Genomic DNA, 20,464 nt, shown 5'->3' with positions numbered 1-20,464 from the left:
GTTTAATACTCGGTAGTGAGTGTTGCAACTGAGGACAGAGGATTTTTACGTGTTACTCGCTTCAGCACACTGTGGTACCGTTCTCTGTGAGCTTGTGTGGCCTACCACTTCGCGGGACGTTTCCACTTCACAATAACAGCACCTGCAGTTGACCAGGGCAGCTCTAGCAGGGCAGAAATGGGATGAACTGACTTGTTGGAAAGGTGGTATCCTATGACAGTGCCATGTTGAAAGTCACTGAGGTCTTCCATCGGGGCCATTCTACTGCCAATATTTGTCTATGAAGATTGCATTTTATTCACCTGTCAGCAACTGGTGTGGCTGAAATAGCCCTATCCACTAATTTGAAGTCTTGTCCACATGCTTTTGTATATATAGTGTACATTGTTTTGTCTTCTAATACCCTATGGTTGCACAAATCTCTCCTTGACTATCCCCAGCTTGCAGTACTTCCTGAATTAAGACACCTGAACCATGACCTGTAAAAGCACACCTGAATGACCAGTTTAATAATGTCAGGTTGATCTGTAGTATATTGAAGTGGAGTTGGCTGTGGGTAGTGGATGATACGTTTAGGCATAATCTTGTCTTAATGCTCAAAATGCTTAATCAATGTTTTATTCTTCATATTATTATATTTATTTCAATTGTCACAAGCTGAATAACAATGTTACTTTGTCCTGACCTGCTATCCCAGCTGTACTGTAATTCATATTCAGCCTACTCTGCAACAGCCTTACACTTATGTGTCTTATGTTTTATTTGTAAAAAAAAAAATAAAAATCTTCGAAGAACCTGCTGATCAGGATTGAAGATGTGGGTGTACACCCTATGGGTGTATTGTTGCTCCTACTGTCCTCTGATAGAGACAATTTCAGCCATCTCTGAAGGTCATGTGCTATTCAGAGGTATATTTCTTACATATTACTAGTATACTACCAGTTCTTGTGCCCGATGCAACGCGGAGTGCCTGGATATAGCCCTTAGCTGTGGTATATTGTCCATATATCACAAACCTCCAGAATGTGTAATGAGGTAGATGTTCTGCATAGAAAAGCTGAAGTGAAGCTGGGGGAATTGTTTCGGACTCTGTATCCCTCAGCACTGTATCTCAGAAGAAGCTGAGTGGAATCCTTTCAATGACACATCTGTCAAACTACTCAAGTTTGCAGACGACACCACACTGATTGGTCTGATCTCCAACGGTAACGTGTCAATCACAACAGGCTGCTGAGGGGAGAAAGGCTCATCATAATGGCCTGAATGGAGCAAATGGTTTGACATCAAACACACGGATACCATTCCACCTATTCCGGTCCAGTCATTACCACAAGCCCATTCTCCCCGATTAAGGTGCCACCAACCTCCTGTGGTGTCCATGTACTGGAGAGAGATTGACTGGCTGGTGCCCTGGTGACACAACAAGCTGGAACTTAACACTCGAAACCGTGGAGAGGGTGATTGACTTCAGGAAACTTCCCTCACCACCTCTCCACCTTGACATCAATGGCTCAGCTGTAAGCACGGCTGAAATATAAACATTTCTAGGAACTGTAATCTCCCACAATCTGAAGTGGGAGGACAACATCACAGCCATCACCAAGAAGGCACACCAGTGGATGTACTTCTTGCACCACCTGAAGAAATTAAATCTCTCACAAGCAATACTGGTAGAATTCTACAGTTCTACAGTTCTGCCAACGCCAAAGGCAAACTGCAGCTGATTGTCCGGTCTGCTGAGACGGTCATTGGCTGCCACCTGCCCTCGTTCGAGGACCTGCACAACTCCAGGGCAAGGAAGTGTGCAGGAAAGATCATCGCCAACCCCTCCCACCCTGGACACACCCCTTCCAAAAACTCTCTGGGATCCTGGGTGCCTCGTCTGGTGGGCACCACAGCAGTGGTGGAGGTCAAGTGTCCCTATGGTGCAAGGGACCTGACCATTTGAAAAGGTAGTGAAGTCAAATAATTTCTATATCAAGGACAGAGGGCCTTACAGCCTCAGTGAAGACAATCCTTACTGACGCCAGGTCCAAGGTCAGCTCCGCATCACTGAAAGGGACACCTGCTTCTTCGTCGTGTGGACCACCAAAGCCTCAATCACCTTCCCCAGCAGCGTGACGACCTCTGAGACTCACATTGCTCCTCCTGTCAGTACCTGTTTTCAGGGAAGCCAATGGTCCAAAAATATTCCACATAATTCATACACATTAGGCTCCCAGAATAGGTTATATATTACATACAAGTTTTTCTCAAAGCATCCAACTAAAGTAATGTAGTTAACAAAGGCAGGTCTGAGTGCATCTCCTCAGTTTCATTCAGTAGTACAACACAATTCACATTGCATTGGAATTTAATATCTGTGACATTCACATGATTTATTACCCCCTGGTCTTGCTCATCCTTGCCTGTACCTGACATTGTTAAAAAACAAGTGAGCAATGAATTATGTCTTACCCCCAGAGTGAGAGCGTACATCACTTCCAGCAGATGTCCTTGCTGAGGGTGGCGTTGATCATGCACCGCTTCTCATGGGGTGAGCCTCATGTTCCGCATGTCTAAAACATGGGGGAAAGGGGACATAAATGAGCACTATCAACAAGACCGTTCCTACAGCCTTTAGTTTAGTCACACCTGGACTACTGTTAAGTCGTGTGGTCAGGTGCCACAAAGTGGGACTTAGGAAAATTGCAATTGGCTCAGAACAGGGCAGCACGGCTGGCCCTTGGATGTACACAGAGAGTAAACATTAATAATATGCATGTCAGTCTCTCATGGCTCAACAATGGAGGAGAGATTGACTTCATCACTACTAGCATTGGTGAGAGGTATTGACATGTTGAAAGAACCGAGCAGTCTGTTTAAACGACTAACACACAGCTCAGACACCCATGCATACCCCACAAGACATGCCACAAGAGGTCTCTTCACAGTCCCCAAGTCCAGAACAGACTATGGGAGGCGCACAGTACTACATAGAGCCATGCCTACATGGAACTCTATTCCACATCAGGTAACTGATGCAAGCAGTAGAATCAGATAAAAAAAACGGATAAAAATTAACTATATGGAACAGCGGGGACTGTGAAGCAACACAAACATAGGCACAGACACATGCATACACACACATGATAACATGTACTACACACGTACACATGGATTTTGTGTTTGTATATATGTGATAGTGGAGTAGGGGCCTGAGGGCACACACTTAGATTGTTGCATCAGAGGGAAAGAGAGAGGCTGAGATATAGTATGAGGGAGAAGAGGATACAGGAAATCTGTTATGAATGTATTGTAATGTTTTAAAAATGGTATAACGGCCTTAATTTTGCCAGACGCCAGAAAGAGTAGCTGATGCCTTGGAAGCAGCTAATGGGGATCCACATTAAATACAAATACAAATCTAGCTTGATATTATGGGGTTAGGAGGAAGAACGTACAACTGGATAAAGGATTTGTCAGGTGAGGGTGGGGAAGTCTCTATAAGGCAGCTAACTGGTAGATAACGGTACACCACAGGGGAGTGGGATTAGTCCTCTGTTCTCATTCATGATCAGTGATGTTAACTCTCAGGTACAGCCGGATATTGGGAGGTCGTTATTTGCAGATGATGCTGCCTTATGGAAGAGGGGAAGAAATGTGCCATACATAGTCAGGAAGGTACAGGAAGCAATTGATGAGGTAGAGCGGTGGGCATTAATGTGGAGATTCAGGTTCTCTGTAGAGAAAACTCAGTGTTCTTTACCAGGAGAAAGATGGGAGATGAGGTACACTTGAGGTTATATGGGAGAAACTTCAGATTCTTTGGGGTATACTTTGACACTAGACTGACCTGGGCAGAACACACAGAGAGTAGTGGGAAAGTGTAAGAAGGTGCTAAATGTGATGCGCTGTCTGACGGGGAAGGAGTGGGGGGGCTGGGCGTTCCTCATTGTGGACCATGCATGTTTCATTGATCTGGTCTGACGGGGAAGGAGTGGGGGGGCTGGGCGTTCCTCATTGTGGACCATGCATGTTTCATTGATCTGGTCTGGCGTTCCTCATTGGGAAGGAGTCTGACGGGGGAAGGAGGGGGCTGGGCGTTCCTCATTGTGGACCATGCATGTTTCATTGATCTGGTCTGACGGGGAAGGAGTGGGGGGCTGGGCGTTCCTCATTGGGGAAGGAGTGGGGGGGTGGGGGGCTGGGCGTTCCTCATTGTGGACCATGTATGTTTCATTGATCCAATCTGTAATACACTACGGCAGTATAGTGTATGGTTGGGCAGCCTGGACCTCATTGGAAAGGCTAGATGTCAAACAGGGGCAAGGATTCAGAATATGTCGTGGGGTGCTTCGGACCTCCCCACTGGCTGCACTACAGGTGGAGATGGGGGATATGCCATTGCAGATTAGGAGTCTCCAGTCCTTTAACTCATGTAGCAAACAACACCTGCTTTATGAGGTGCTACATGCTCATGGCTGGATTAGACAGATGGGTACACAGATAAGAGTTACTTGGGTCGCAGCCCATGTGGGGGTGGAGGGGAATGAGGCAGTTGATGTACTGGCTAAACAAGTACTTAGTAATGGGGATGTTTAGGTTGTATGAGCAAGGCAGAGGCAAAAAGCTTGGTATGGATAGTGATGGTGCAGAGATGGCAGAAGCAGTGGAATAGAGATAATAAGGGCAAGCATTTATTTAATGTGCAGAGGATTGTCGGGGATGGGAGGACAGCAGGAAGGGACGGAAGAATGGAGGCTATTTTTTACAAGATAAAGGGTGGGACACAGCCGGTTTAATAAGACCTTAAATGTGATAGGAAAGCATCAAACAGGAAAGTGTGATTATTGCCAGGAAACAGAGACTGTGGAGCATTTATTGCTACAGTTTTTTATTTTACTAGGCAAGTCAGTTAAGAACAAATTCTTATTTTCAACGATGGCCTAGGAACAGTGGGTTAACTGCCTGTTCAGGGGCAGAACGACAGATTTGTACCTTGTCAGATCGGGGGTTTGAACTTGCAACCTTCCGGTTACTAGTCCAACACTCTAACCACTAGGCTACCCTGCCGCCCCAGGTGTGGGTAGTATCAGAGGGAAAGAGAGAGGCTGAGATATAGTATGAGGGAGAAGAGGATACAGGAAATCAGTTTAAAGAGTATAATGAGCTAGATAATTAGATATCGTCTTAAATATTTTATATTTTTTAAGAGCAAATATGCTAGCAGGTGGGATTTAGTTTCTGGCCCACACTCCAGTACAGGATACAGGAAATCAGTTTAAAGAGTATAATGAGCTAGATAATTAGATATCGTCTTAAATATTTTATATTTTTTAAGAGCAAATATGCTAGCAGGTGGGATTTAGTTTCTGGCCCACACTCCAGTACAGTAGGTGACGGTAATGCACCATAACGTTGGATGCCAACCGCCGATAAACCCCACAGAAGAAGTAGTCTTACCTGTGATGAAATGTTTTCCATACACATTGAGCTAGTAGCTAATTAGCTAATTAGCTTGATCAGTTTTGTTTAGCTTGCTGTTAGCAAACAGAGCTAGCCATTTTTCATGTTAGTTTAACAGTACATCCATATGTTTTCAATAATGTATTGCAAGGTTAGTACGGTCATGAAAATCCTGCAAAAGTCATGGAATTTTTAAATGTTTTTTTCCAGGCCTGGAAAGCATTTGGAAAATGATCAAATCTGACATTTTGGGAAAGTCATGGAAATTAATGTAATAACTTATGTTAATGTAAATAATTTAGGCACAGTTTTTAAATACTGTATCAATCAAATAAAAATCTAAAAATCTACCCATCAGCCAGGATCAGAATGACACTCAAGCAGTTTGCGAGCATCACCTGCGTTGTGTGCAAGACGAGTGGGCCGTTGCTCAAGGAGAGAGAAAGTTGGACATTACAGCAGCAGGTAGGCCTAGCCTCTAAAATGTGATCGAGAACAGACCAACTAGATAGCCAATTTTAAACAAATCTTGTACCCTGTAGTTAACTGTTTAGCGATTGATAGCATGTATTATTGTTTTCGTCATGTCCCCCCAAAAATCTACCGACACTCTTGAATAAGTAGATTTTTTTAACGATTCAAATGATGAATTTAAACGACTATTTTTGATAAAAACAAACAATTCACTATGTCATTGCATTAGTTGGGATTTGGTTCAATTGTGGTGAATCGAATCATTTGAATCAAAATAATAATTTGTGAATATTGAACATTAATTTTAGAAAACAATATTAGATGTAGCTTTTCTTTTGGATTATGTGGCTTCAAAACGTGTTTTGTAGATACTTCTAAATACTCCCATAGATGCTAGTCAGCCTGCAAAGTAAACACTTCTAAGGTAGCTAAGATAAATATGACTAAACTTAGAAAAGGGTACATTTCCTGAAGAAAAGTTGCGTGTTTGCTTCAGCTGAATTTGTTTTGTTTTGTCGTCAACCATAGTCATTTGATCTTTTGATATACTGAATGAGCAAATTATTTCAAAAGGCATAAAATGTATTTGGTTGTAATGTTGCAATGTTTTGGCTTTTATTCACGCCCCCCCTCTAAGAAACTAAATTTTAGAAATGAGCTTTTCAAACAAACATTGATGAAACTGACTCTGATGTGTTTGAACAGGGCTTCATCAACAGCCTGCACATCCAGTAGCTCTCCAGACTGAGGGTTGACCACATGTGTTTTACACAGTTACCAAACAGATATTCTACATTGTGGAGGGGTTAGATGCCTTGCTCAACAACAGGAGATGGTATGGGATCAGAGAGTAGCCTCCCAGTGTTAATACCACATTAAGCTGACTTTTTTATACTTACATAGAGACGCCGCCAATCGTTTGTCATGGAAATTTGGTTAAAGGTCATGGAGAAGTCATACATTTCATTTGTCAAAATGTGTATGAACCCTGGTATTGCTTATTGTTTGCTCTCAAATACTACCAAGTCCCGAAAACTTTCATTGGCTACAATATACAGGCTTGTCCCTCACAAAGGTTTGTTTATATTTTCAAGATGACATTGGCTCTCTTTTAAAATATATGTATATTTAAAACATATCACGTGTAAATTAGAAAATCACTTCTGAACTGCATTCGGGCATTGTAGCTTTCAAAGTATAATCTCCATAAGATGCATTTATCACATTTTGGCATGCTTAATTTGGGAGTGAAAAACACTCAAACACTCAGGCCCATGTCTGGACTAGGTGTTCACATTTCCCACCAAACCCTCTGTCCTCTTAGCTCACTGGGTCAGGGTCACATGGTGCTAATTGTGCTTGGCTGGTGTGCCAGTGCAAAATAGCTTACTCCAGTGGCTCCGAGTTTACCCCTGTTAGGACACAGCTTCTCCACACCTGACTGACTGCTCTGCCGGCCTCTAACCCTAGGGCTGGGTCAGGTGCACTGGACAGGCTACGCTACTCAGTCAGGGCAGATCAGCCCCCTCACCAAGAGCCTATTCAGTAGGTTGGAATGTTTAGAAAGATGCCGATGGATAATATATGGTGGAAATAACAACTTTCTGTGTTGTGGAATAGAAAATTGTTTTTGTGCAATGGAAGACTATTATGCTAAGAAGACAAAACTTTGAAACTTTTTGGACTAATGACGTCACTGGTGAGCCTGGTGCTGAGGCTGCTCTGAGCATGTGATCCTGTCCAGGGATGTCTGTGAATTATATGTAAGTCAGGTGCACAGACGGTTGTTGTCGTCAGAGTTTTCCTGTAACGATGAATCGTCGAAGCAGAAGTAAGCCGGGATGACGACGTAGTAGAGGGTAGTGGTTTCTTGTCTTTGTATTAGTTGTAGCATTAGGCTTATGTAATTTTGTAACATTGAATGAAATCAAAGACAGCAGGAGTTGACATACATTGCATTCGGAAAGTATTCAGACCCCTTCCCTTTTTTCCACTTTTTGTTTTACGTTAAAGCCTTATTCCAAAATGGATTAAAAAAAAAATATTCCTCAGCAATCTACACACAGTACCCCATAATGACAAAACAGAAATATCTTATAAGTATTTAGACCCTTTGCTATGAGACTCGAAATTGAGCTTGGATGCATCCATCATTTCTATTGATCACCCTTGAGATGTTTCTACAACTTGATTGTCCACTTGTGGTAAATTCAATTGATTGGACATGATTTGGAAAGGCACACACCTGTCTACATAAGATCCCACATTTGACAGTGCATGTCAGGACTTGAACCCGATCGAACATCTCTGGAGAGACTTCAAAATAACTGCAGCGATGTTCCCTATCCAACCTGACAGAGCTTGAGAGGATCTGCAGAGAAGATTGTGAGAAACTCCCCAAATACCAGTGGTGTAAAGTACTTAAGTAAAAATCAGTTTTAGTACTACTTAAGTCATTTTTGGGATATCTACTTGACTTTACTATTCATATTTTTGACATTTACTTTTACTTCACTACATTCCTAAAGAATACAGATATATAGATAAGTGTGATGGTATTCATTGATTACAGTGGGTGAGGTTGTACTATCAGGTTCTCATTAAACCAGTTTTCAAACATGTCTCTAGCAAATTGAGTTACAAAACTAACTGTCATTCTGAAGAGTAAGATGTCTAGTTTTTGGCAAACTCTCTTACATTTCCAGCAGAATTTTTTACATTTTTCACCCCAAATTCTCATTACTGAAATGCATCCAGATTAAAGTCTCGGGTCATTTTACACAATTTTACTTTAGAAAAACCTAACTTATTCTACTGAAATATGATTTTGCTGTTTATCCATAAACAATTGTATACTAGTTGAAGTTGACATTAAATTATGATATTTATTACGTAAAAACAGTGTCTCATTACGTGATACTTTTTCAAACTCCAATCATTAAAAAACAAGTTTTATTCACCAATATGCATCACCTAGAGGAGTAGTCTTTCGATATCCACAAGTGAATGTATTTGCCTATATGCCTTCAGAAGGAGGTTCTTATTCTCAAACAACACCTTTACCCCACTTGGCCTTCTCATGAGAAGAAACGACTAAAAAGCTCAAATGTGAGTGGAAAAAGTCAGAGAACCATTTCAGTGATGTGGTCAATTGTTTGCCAACTCATAATGTCGGTCTTCTGTTATTTGCAGATTGAGCTAATTGCTTCTCATTAACAAAACAGACATTTCTCATCCCCACATAATTTTTTAGGTTTGTTTCGGTAATGAGATGTAATTTTGGTGATGATATTCACACTTCACATGACTTCTTCCACATGTAGTTGTGTTACAGCCTGACTTTAAAACGTATTAAATTGAGATCTTGTCACTGGCCTACACACAGTACCCCATAATATCAATGTGGAATTATGTTTTTAGAAATGTCTACAAATGTAATAAAATAATTAAAATTGAAATGTCTTGAGTCAATAAGTACAATTATCTGTAAGGTCCCTCAGTCGAGCAGTGAATTTAAAACAGATTCCACAACAAAGACCAGGGAGGTTTTCCAATGCCTCGCAAAGAAGGGCACCTATTGGTAGATGGGTAACAATTTAAAAGCAGGCATTGCATATCCCCTTGAACATGATGAAATTATTCATTACAATTTGGATGGTGTATCAATACACCCAGTCACTACAAAGACACAGGCGTCCTTCCTAACTCAGTTACCAGAGAGGAAGGAAACTTCGCAGGCATTTCACCATGAGGCCAATGGTGACTTTAAAACCGTTACAGAGTTTAATGGCTGTGATAAGAGAACTGAGAATAGATCAACAATAATTCATTAATTGTTAGTTGGTTAGCAGCTGAAAATACATTTGACTGGTCATCAGTTAATTTGCCTAATTTCATGGAATTAAATTGGTGTCATAAATGAACAAATCTTGTCAGTCATAAAACAAGAACAGTGGGTGTTTCTCTAAGCATTCTACCGTGCTCCACACTTATGCTCCGAGTGCATTCTCCGACGACGTTCTCTTGAGTACATTCCTTCTAGGATGAGAGTGTGGAGAATGCATAAAACATAACATTTGAGAAGCATTCACACTCCCCCTACTATATTACCTTACACTTCACCTCCCCATTCACTGAACCTTTTCCCAGCCAGGACAATGGAAACAATAGATGAAGCAAGATATACACAAAGCAAACGTTTTACGTCATCATTATCAGCTAAATATGTGAATCGTAATAATCTAGCTAGCCAGCTAGTTAAACAGGCAAAAATTACTTAACACTAATGTTAAGCAAGGTAGATGTAAATTTTTCATGGGTAGCTACCAATTATTTGTGGCTAGTTAGCTATCCAGTTAGCCCTATTGACTTGTGGACTTGGGACTTAGCCATTCACTGTACTGTCTTCCAGTCAGGACAATGGCAATAGAGACGAAACAAGATATACACAAAGCAACCGTTTTACTTCATAACTATCAGCTGTATGTGAATCGCAATAATGTAGCTAACCGGATTACCAGCAAAAATGACCTAAAACGAATATTATGCAAGATGTAATTTCTTCGTGGCTATCTGGCTAGCTAACATTAGTAGCTAGCCAGTTAGCCCTATTGATTGATTATGGGGCTAGGGTACGTAGGCAGATAAACATGCCAAAATTGACACAGCATGTATTTAATAACGTATCAAGATAAAATATTATAGTCAAGCAACATATGAGATGTGAATAGGCAACATTTTAATCCGAATTCTGAGTTGTTTTCTCTTGCTTCAGTTCAAATAATGTCCGCCACTGATTTCAATCAATTTGGCATTGTTTTTTACATTGGTGCGTCATATTTCTTTGCCTACTTTCCGTTGAAGCTTGCATCGATGCATTCGTCAAAATATTTACAAACTGAGTACACATTCGAGAAGTGCCTTCCATGCTCGCTTTTCGCATACTTTGATACTCCGACCTTCCCATGCTCCAATTTTGCATCCTCGGAGCACGGTAGTATGCATTTTGAGGAACACCCTTGGTTGACCAGAATTATTATTTTGCTAAAAATAATGTACAGTGAGTTTATAGTAGCTCTCTTAACTCAACTAATGGCTGTCTCTAGCAGGGTTGCCAGGTCAAGCTAAAACAAATTGCCCAATTTCTAGCCCACCTAAAGGCCTGAAAACAAGCCCTATTTTTTCCCCACGGTAAGAGAGGAGTTGCCATATTTATAGAATAAACTCTTTTTCCATAACGTTACCAAGCCAATTAAGAAGGAATATCATAGTAACTTGTAATGATGTTAGAAGCTAAATTTGGGTTTCCTCATAATTATTGCAAGCTATGACATGACGTAAAAAGGAATTTGAATATGTGGCAAGTGAAAATATTTTCCAATGAATGTAGATTGAACTTGTTTGACTGCTATGCTTAAGCAATAAGGCACAAGGGGTATGGTATTTGGCCAATAAATCACTGCTAAGGGCATTTCTTAAGCATGACGCAATGCGGAGTGCCTGGGTACAACCTTTAGCCGTGGTATATTGGCCATATACCACAAACCCCCAGGTTGCCTTATTGCTATTATAAGCCGGTTAATAATGTAATTAGAACAGTAAAAAGTAATGTTGTATCATATGTCATAGAAATATTGGTCCAATAATATTTCTCAGATACTTTATTACAAAGTAACAAGCCAAGCTGGTCCATGGAGCAACTGTCTTCCCAGTCTCGGCACACTCCTTTTATACAGTTTCATCCTTACATCACATACATAGTCACTCCTCTTTATGTTAATGATTATATCCTTTGGCATTCAGCCACCATTAACTCTTTGTCTTGCTTCTAACTTGTTGACTCCTATCTTAACTTGGTTTTCCCTCCTCTTATTGGCACCGACATTAGGGCATAGATTCTATTGGTGGCGTAACCATAATACAAAAACAAATATGCAGACACATACTCCTAATGCAGGTGCATGTCTAATGGTGCTTAAAAATACTTATATTCCACCATAATTTGCAAATAAATTCATAAAAAATCCTACAATGTGATTTTCTGGATTTTTTTTCTCATTTTGTCTGTCATAGTTGAAGTGTACCTATGATGAAAATTACAGGCCTCTCTCATCTTTTTAAGTGGGAGAACTTGCACAATTGGTGGCTGACTAAATACTTTTTTGCCCCACTGTATATCCACGTAAATGTTTGAATAAACAAAAATTGTTCAATTCCAGTACCCTTTAAAAAAAATAATAGATACAAGTCAGCGAGTGTTTTCTATTGAAAATCAAAGATAAGCCCCGCGAGTGGCGCAGCGGCGTCACTACAGCGCCGGGTTTGATCCCAGGCTGTGTTGCAGCCGACGCGACCGGGAGACCCATGAGGATTCGCACAATTGGCCCAGAGTCATCCGGGTTAGGGAATGTTTGGCTGGCCGGGATGTCCTTGTCCCATCGCGCTCTAGCGACTTCTTGTGGCGGGCCATTTGCATGCACGCTGACTTCAGTCACCAGCTGTACGGTGTTTCCTCTGACACATTAGTGCGACTGGCTTCTAGGTTAAGTGAGCAGTGTGTCAAAAAGAAGTACGGCTTGGCGGGGTCGTGTTTCGGAGGACGCATGGCTCTCGACCTTCGCCTCTCCCAAGTCCATATGGGAGTTGCAGCAATGTTGTATTAAAGACAGTAACCACCAATTGGATATCATCAAAGATAATTATTCAATTTTGCCTTTGATCCAAGACATTTAGATTACCAACAAGATATTCACAGTGGATTGGAATACATTCACATCGATGCTGTGGACACTTACGTTGGCCCGTCCAGAGGACAGAAGAATGGCGAAGTGTGTGAGGTCATTGCAGGAACATATGGTGGCAGTGCTGTTGTCTTGGAATTGCTCACAGCCCTCCATGCTGGCCGTATCGTACTCCCAGAACTCCCTGGGAGTTGGGTGATTTTCCCTGCCTCTGCATAGCACATGTAGTCTGTAACACCAGGGTCAGTGTTTGGTTTCAAGATGTCACCAACACTGTCCTACTGCAGGAAAACTATGGACTATTTCCTGATGTACATAAAAAATATTGAATTTGAATGAGGTAATATTGAAGTTTATATCAGGTGTTGATACAATATGTGCTAGTGTTTGGTTCTACATTTGAAAAATGTAGAGGTTCCTGAAAAGGAACAACATTTGTGTTGTTACTTTGATAAGATTCTTGTCACATTTAAATGCATCTGTAGATGACAAAATGCCTTAACACTAAAACCACTAAGCAGTCATATTGACTGATAATCGCCTCAACAATTGCCTAGAAACTGAACCTAAACTATACCGAAACTAATTTCACACATAACAGATTAAATCAATTAAAGTATGAGGGCAGGTCATTCTATTGTATTGATCCATTCTAATTATACGCCTAATCTTAAAATGGTATGTACCCTATATCAGTTCACCAAATCAAAGCAGGTTCATCAGTCTACTCTGGCCTACTTGGAATAGGCTACACAGTAAAAACGTTCGTAATTGTACATGCTGAATGGCTTTCAATCTCTGGGAAAATATCCACATCGGTTAGCAGGCGTGAAAGTTGGAGAATGTGGTGATGAGGCTTGTGGAACCTTATGTTGGCAAGGGGAGCAATGTCACCATGGACAATTTCTTCACTTCAATGTCATTGTCAAACAAGTTGCTTGCAAAGAAAATAAAGAAAACATGAACAAAGTGAGATGGGAACTCCCTCCCTCTGTGCAAGATAATGCACCTACCTATACATTGCGGACCACAATGTCTTGCTCCCAGACAAACTAAACAACTTCTTTGCTCGCTTTGAGGACAACACAGTGCCACTGACACAGCCCGCTACCAAAACCTGCGGACTCTCATTCACTGCAGCCAACTTGAGTAAAACATTTAAACGTTTTTACCCTCGCAAGGCTGCCGGCCCAGACGGCGTCATCAGATCATGCGCAGACCAGCTGGCTGGTGTGTTTAGGGACATTTACGGATTTCAATCAATCCTTATCCCAGTCTGCTGTTTCCACATGCTTCAAGAAGGCCACCATTGTTCCTGTTCCCAAGAAAGTGAAGGTAACTGAGCTAACAGGTCCTCTTCATCATGAAGTGCTTTGAGAGACTAGTCAAGGACCATATCACCTCCACCCTAACTGACACCCTAGACCCACTCCAATTTGCTTACCGCCCCAATAGGTCCACAGACGACGCAATCACACTGCACACTGCCCTAACCCATCTGGACAAGAGGAATACCTATGTAAGAATGCTGTTTATCGACGTACAGCTCAGCATTTAACACCATAGTACCCTCCAAACTCGTCATTAAGCTCGAGACCCTGGGTCTCGAACCCACCCTGTGCAACTGGGTCCTGGACTTCCTGATGGGCCGCCCCCAGGTGGTGAGGGTAGGTGACAACATCTCCACCCCACTGATCCTCAACACTGGGGCCCCACAACGGTGCGTTCTCAGCCCTCTCCTGTACTCCCTGTTCACCCATGACTGCGTGGCCATGCACGCCTCCAACTCAATCCTCAAGTTTGCAGACGACACTACAGTGGTAGGCTTGATTACCAACAACGACGCGACGGCCTACAGGGAGGAGGTGAGGGCCCTCGGAGTGTGGTATCAGGAAAATACCCTCACACTCAATGTCAACAAAACAAAGGAGATGATCGTGGACTTCAGGAAACAGCAGAGGGAGCAGCCCCCTATCCACATCGATGGGACAGTAGTGGAGAAGGTGGAAAGTTTTAAGTTCCTCGGCGTACACATCACGAACAAACAAAAATAGTCCACCCAAACTGACAGCGTGGTGAAGAAGGCGCAGCAGCGCCTCTTCAACATCAGGAGCCTGAAGAAATTCGGCTTGTAACCAAAAACACTCATAAACTTTTATAGATTCATCCTGTCGGGCTGCATCACCGCCTGGTACAGCAACTGCTCTGCCCACAACCGTAAGGCTCTCCAGAGGGTAGTGAGGTCCGCACAACGCATCACCGGGGGCAAACTACCTGCCCTCCAGGACATCTACACCACCCAATGTCACAGGAAGGCCAAAAAGATCATCAAGGACAACAACCACCCGAGCCACTGCCTGTTCACCCCGCTATCATCCAGAAGCGAGGTCAGTACAGGTGCATCAAAGCGGGGACCGAGAGACTGAATAACAGCTTCTCTCTCAAGGCCATCAGACTGTTAAACAGCCATCACTACACTAACATTGAGTGGCTGCTGCCAACATAATTGCTCATCTCTAGCCACTTTAATAATGAAAAATTGATGTAATAAATGTATCACTAGCCACTTTAAACAATGCCACTTTATATAATGTTTACATGCATAACTCATCTCATATGTATATACTGTACTCTATACCATCTACTGCATCTTGCCTATGCCGTTCGGCCATCGCTCGTTCATGTATTTTTATGTACATATTCTTATTCATTGCCTAATACTTATGTGTGTATAAGATAGTTGTTGCGAAATTGTTTGGTTAGATTTCTTGTTAGATATTACTGCATGGTCGGAACTAGAAGCACAAGCATTTCGCTACACTCGCATTAACATCTGCTAACCATGTGTATGTGACAAATACAATTTGATTTGATTTACAGCTGTTGTACTCAACAACAGTGCTGAATAAGGACAAAACAGGACACAATCAAGAGAAAACAGGATACTATTACACACTAAAACCAAACAAAGGCATGACAAAATGTGTCAAGCATGTGAAAGTTGTATCAACTGTTAGGACAAAGATAACAGAAAATGAAATCCAACTAACGCTACTCCGTGAAGATGCACACAAGCACGAGTTGACAATTTATTTTTGACTGCTGTCATATCGACACATACTGTATTCATTATAATGCCATTATTGCTTTTGTGCCGAGTTTCACAATTTGTTAAGGCCACTTCGCGCTTATAATGATGTTTAGGGTACTGATGTTTTCATAATTTGACCACGCGTCTGCTATTGTGTTACTTGAAAAAAATACAAATGGTTTTCTAATGTTACCCAAGGCCTTCATAAACAAAACAAAATGATTATTTTTGCTTTAGCATATATGAATTACACCAAGAATTTTGCAGTCAAAATGACTTCTCATTAGCTTGAAGGGCGGGGTGGGGGGGGCATCGGCACCCAACTGTTCTAGTGTTAATGTTATCATACATTTGACATTTTAGTAATTTAGCAGACGCTCTTATCCAGAGCGACTTACAGTAGTGACTGCATACATTTTCTGGTCCTCTGTGAGAATTGAACACACATCCCTGGCGTTGCCAGTGCCATGCTCTCCAAACCTTTCATTTGATGTCTTACCATTTTTGGATTTAAATTGATATGATCTCCTCCCATGGAGACAGAGAGCTTGGTTTTCTTTGTTTGATGGACATCTGGCTCTTACACCCAGTAAAAGAGCATGAAGGCCACAGACACAAATAACTACAGGAGGATGATGTCATCAAGCAGCAATCAACCATTTGAGTGGCGATTTTTTTTTTTTTAAGTATTTTCTTCTGGCAATGTTCCTGACCGTCTTTGTTGTGATTTTTGCTTGTAGCTCCTGTCTGGCCTTAGTTATGTAAATCTCTGTTGTAAAAACCAGAACCTGTATTCATAAAGCATCTCAGGGTAGGAGTGCTGATCTAGGATCAGGTCCTCTATCCCATGTGATCTTATTCATTGTGATTGAAGGAAGGAAAACCGGAATATGAAATGGTGAGAGCATTATTGGATAGAGGAAAGATATACATTATTTTATGAATATTATCCAATTGACAGAGCTCCAGTAGAGGAAACCAATCCCCCCTTACAGTCTCACGTATGCCCCTTCAGTTATTTTGCCAACTTTGTGAATTCTAGCAAAATACACATTTTCATGAAGTCAGGGCAATGGGGCATTGGTTAGTGTTGAATTATTGTGCACTTTAAATACCACTTTCAGACCATGTAAGGAACTCTACAATTAAATAGTGTTATGTGCAGTTATAGTGATAGTTTCTAGTAGATGGTGCAAAATAGCCTTTTTCAGAAACCACCAGTCAGTGTCATTTACAGTGCCTTGCGAAAGTATTCGACCCCCTTGAACTTTGCGACCTTTTGCCACATTTCAGGCTTCAAACATAAAGATATAAAACTGTATTTTTTTGTGAAGAATCAACAACAAGTGGGACACAATCATGAAGTGGAACGACATTTATTGGATATTTCAAACTTTTTTAACAAATCAAAAACTGAAAAATTGGGCGTGCAAAATTATTCAGCCCCTTTACTTTCAGTGCAGCAAACTCTCTCCAGAAGTTCAGTGAGGATCTCTGAATGATCCAATGTTGACCTAAATGACTAATGATGATAAATACAATCCACCTGTGTGTAATCAAGTCTCCGTATAAATGCACCTGCACTGTGATAGTCTCAGAGGTCCGTTAAAAGCGCAGAGAGCATCATGAAGAACAAGGAACACACCAGGCAGGTCCGAGATACTGTTGTGAAGAAGTTTAAAGCCGGATTTGGATACAAAAAGATTTCCCAAGCTTTAAACATCCCAAGGAGCACTGTGCATGCGATAATATTGAAATGGAAGGAGTATCAGACCACTGCAAATCTACCAAGACCTGGCCGTCCCTCTAAACTTTCAGCTCATACAAGGAGAAGACTGATCAGAGATGCAGCCAAGAGGCCCATGATCACTCTGTATGAACTGCAGAGATCTACAGCTGAGGTGGGAGACTCTGTCCATAGGACAACAATCAGTCGTATATTGCACAAATCTGGCCTTTATGGAAGAGTGGCAAGAAGAAAGCCATTTCTTAAAGATATCCATAAAAAGTGTCGTTTAAAGTTTGCCACAAGCCACCTGGGAGACACACCAAACATGTGGAAGAAGGTGCTCTGGTCAGATGAAACCAAAATTGAACTTTTGGCAACAATGCAAAACGTTATGTTTGGCGTAAAAGCAACACAGCTCATCACCCTGAACACACCATCCCCACTGTCAAACATGGTGGTGGCAGCATCATGGTTTGGGCCTGCTTTTCTTCAGCAGGGACAGGGAAGATGGTTAAAATTGATGGGAAGATGGATGGAGCCAAATACAGGACCATTCTGGAAGAAAACCTGATGGAGTCTGCAAAAGACCTGAGACTGGGACGGAGATTTGTCTTCCAACAAGACAATGATCCAAAACATAAAGCAAAATCTACAATGGAATGGTTCAAAAATAAACATATCCAGGTGTTAGAATGGCCAAGTCAAAGTCCAGACCTGAATCCAATCGAGAATCTGTGGAAAGAACTAAAAACTGCTGTTCACAAATGCTCTCCATCCAACCTCACTGAGCTCGAGCTGTTTTGCAGGGAGGAATGGGAAAAATGTTCAGTCTCTCGATGTGCAAAACTGATAGAGACATACCCCAAGCGACTTACAGCTGTAATCGCAGCAAAAGGTGGCGCTACAAAGTATTAACTTAAGGGGGCTGAATAATTTTGCACGCCCAATTTTTCAGTTTTTGATTTGTTAAAAAAGTTTGAAATATCCAATAAATGTCGTTCCACTTCATGATTGTGTCCCACTTGTTGTTGATTCTTCACAAAAAAATACAGTTTTATATCTTTATGTTTGAAGCCTGAAATGTGGCAAAAGTTCGCAAAGTTCAAGGGGGCCGAATACTTTCGCAAGGCACTGTACATATGTTCTATTATATTGACCAGATACTCCATTAGTTGCTTTATCAAAGAAAATAAATGTCTTAAAAAATGAAAGGCAGTCGGGAGCAGGCAAAATCTGGTGGGAAACATTCTAGCCAATGAGAGGGCAGATGCACGTGTGAACAGCCACAACAATCCTTTTTATTCGGAATCCTACTGACGTCCCTACCCCATTGAACTTGACATTTGAAATGGTTCAGGTTAGGGTTAGGTAAGGATTACAGTTATGGTTTAGGGCTTAGGGTATGGAGGTCCCAAGGATCCTGGATAGCAATAACTTATATTTCTGATCAAATAAACCTCATGTAGAAAATAAGCCATTATATTTGACCTCCATGCAAAAAGTCCTCAGTTGCTTATAAAAAAACACCACCTGCTGGAGAATTTCTTTTTTTGCGCCAAGTTATCCCTCTCAAAGCTCCTCACACTCAATAGGATTTATTTTCAAAATCGAATGTGACCGACTGGCTCAAATCGATCTTATGTAGCAAAATTTGAAATCCTGTTTTTTACATTGGATAAAAGTAGAGATTCAGAGCTACACAATGGTTCATCAAACACTACAGTTGAGGAACAATGGGAAAGTCATTTTGTTTTGAAAGTTGATAAACTTGTAAACTCACATTTGAGAAAATGGCCTTTGAATGTTTTGGTACTACTACTGGAGAACCTTCTTTGTCTACACCCATTCAGCATCGTTCACACCTGTAATATTCATATGTGTAAACATACAGAATTATAATTGGATGCATTTTACCGCCGTATCATACTGTGCTATGATTGGTTAAGACCACCTAGATGGTTAGGTAATGGGCATTGATCATGGTTGGAGATACGTGAACAAGCTAGCTAATAAAGATCTACGTTAAGAAATATCCTGTAGTACTGCATTTTATTATTTTGTACAAAGCGTGCAAAACTAGACAACACCTTCTTAAGCTTTAGCCCCACCTATCTCTTTAAGTGTTGAGCCGAGCGTTCTGTATTAACAGCAGTGAAGAACCCCTGTAAAATACTTATTATACTCTGATGTTGTGGTTGTGACCCAGAGACTCGTGACCATTTATTTTGGGACTGTTCTTATGTCAGAAAATGTTGGAGTGAGTTAGAAGATCTTATTTTAAAAGAAACTACTATTAATGTTAATTTGAAAGACTGATTTATTTTTATCCAAATTATATGGACCCTGATTTAACTTTCATGGTTAATTTGTTCGTTTTTCATGGCAGATTCTTTATCCATGAAATTAAGTGGGGGAAGAACAAATCCCTCTTCACATTGTTTAAGAGAGAATTTAAATACTATTTAGAAATGATCAGTAAGTGTAAAACAATACATACCATAAAACTTTGACAAATTAAAAACGTATCTTGATATGTACTTTTGTTTGTAGATTTCTTTTTTTGTATTTATTTTGCTCATATTTTTTAAAGCACTCAAGCACCCAAGGTAACTTTCTAGCTACTCTAGACACAAATGAGAGAACAGCTCACTGAATATTACTCGGCCCAGCAGAGCTGGTTAGGCTGTTACTTTATCCAGAGTGTTGGTGACTGCAACTTTGCTGTCAGATTGTCCGTTTGTAAATTCAGAGTGTTTTGCTCTCGGAGTGTTCAGAGATCACACTGGACGCTTTGGCTAAGGGTTGATTCAAACGTTTTAACCTCATAACAGCAGTCAAGCACCCAAGCTAATGGGCTAATTGGCTAGCTTGCTAGTTACTTCCAGACACATGATGAGAGAACAGATCACTCTGACCATTTAACACACCCTAGCAGAGCTGGTTAGGCTGTATGTTAACTTGCAACTGTGCTGCTGGCAACAA

This window comes from Oncorhynchus nerka, linkage group LG17 (assembly GCF_034236695.1).
Source record: "Oncorhynchus nerka isolate Pitt River linkage group LG17, Oner_Uvic_2.0, whole genome shotgun sequence".
NCBI lineage: Eukaryota > Metazoa > Chordata > Actinopteri > Salmoniformes > Salmonidae > Oncorhynchus > Oncorhynchus nerka.
The sequence above is the reverse complement of the archived record's forward strand: the minus strand, read 5'-3'. Positions refer to the sequence as shown.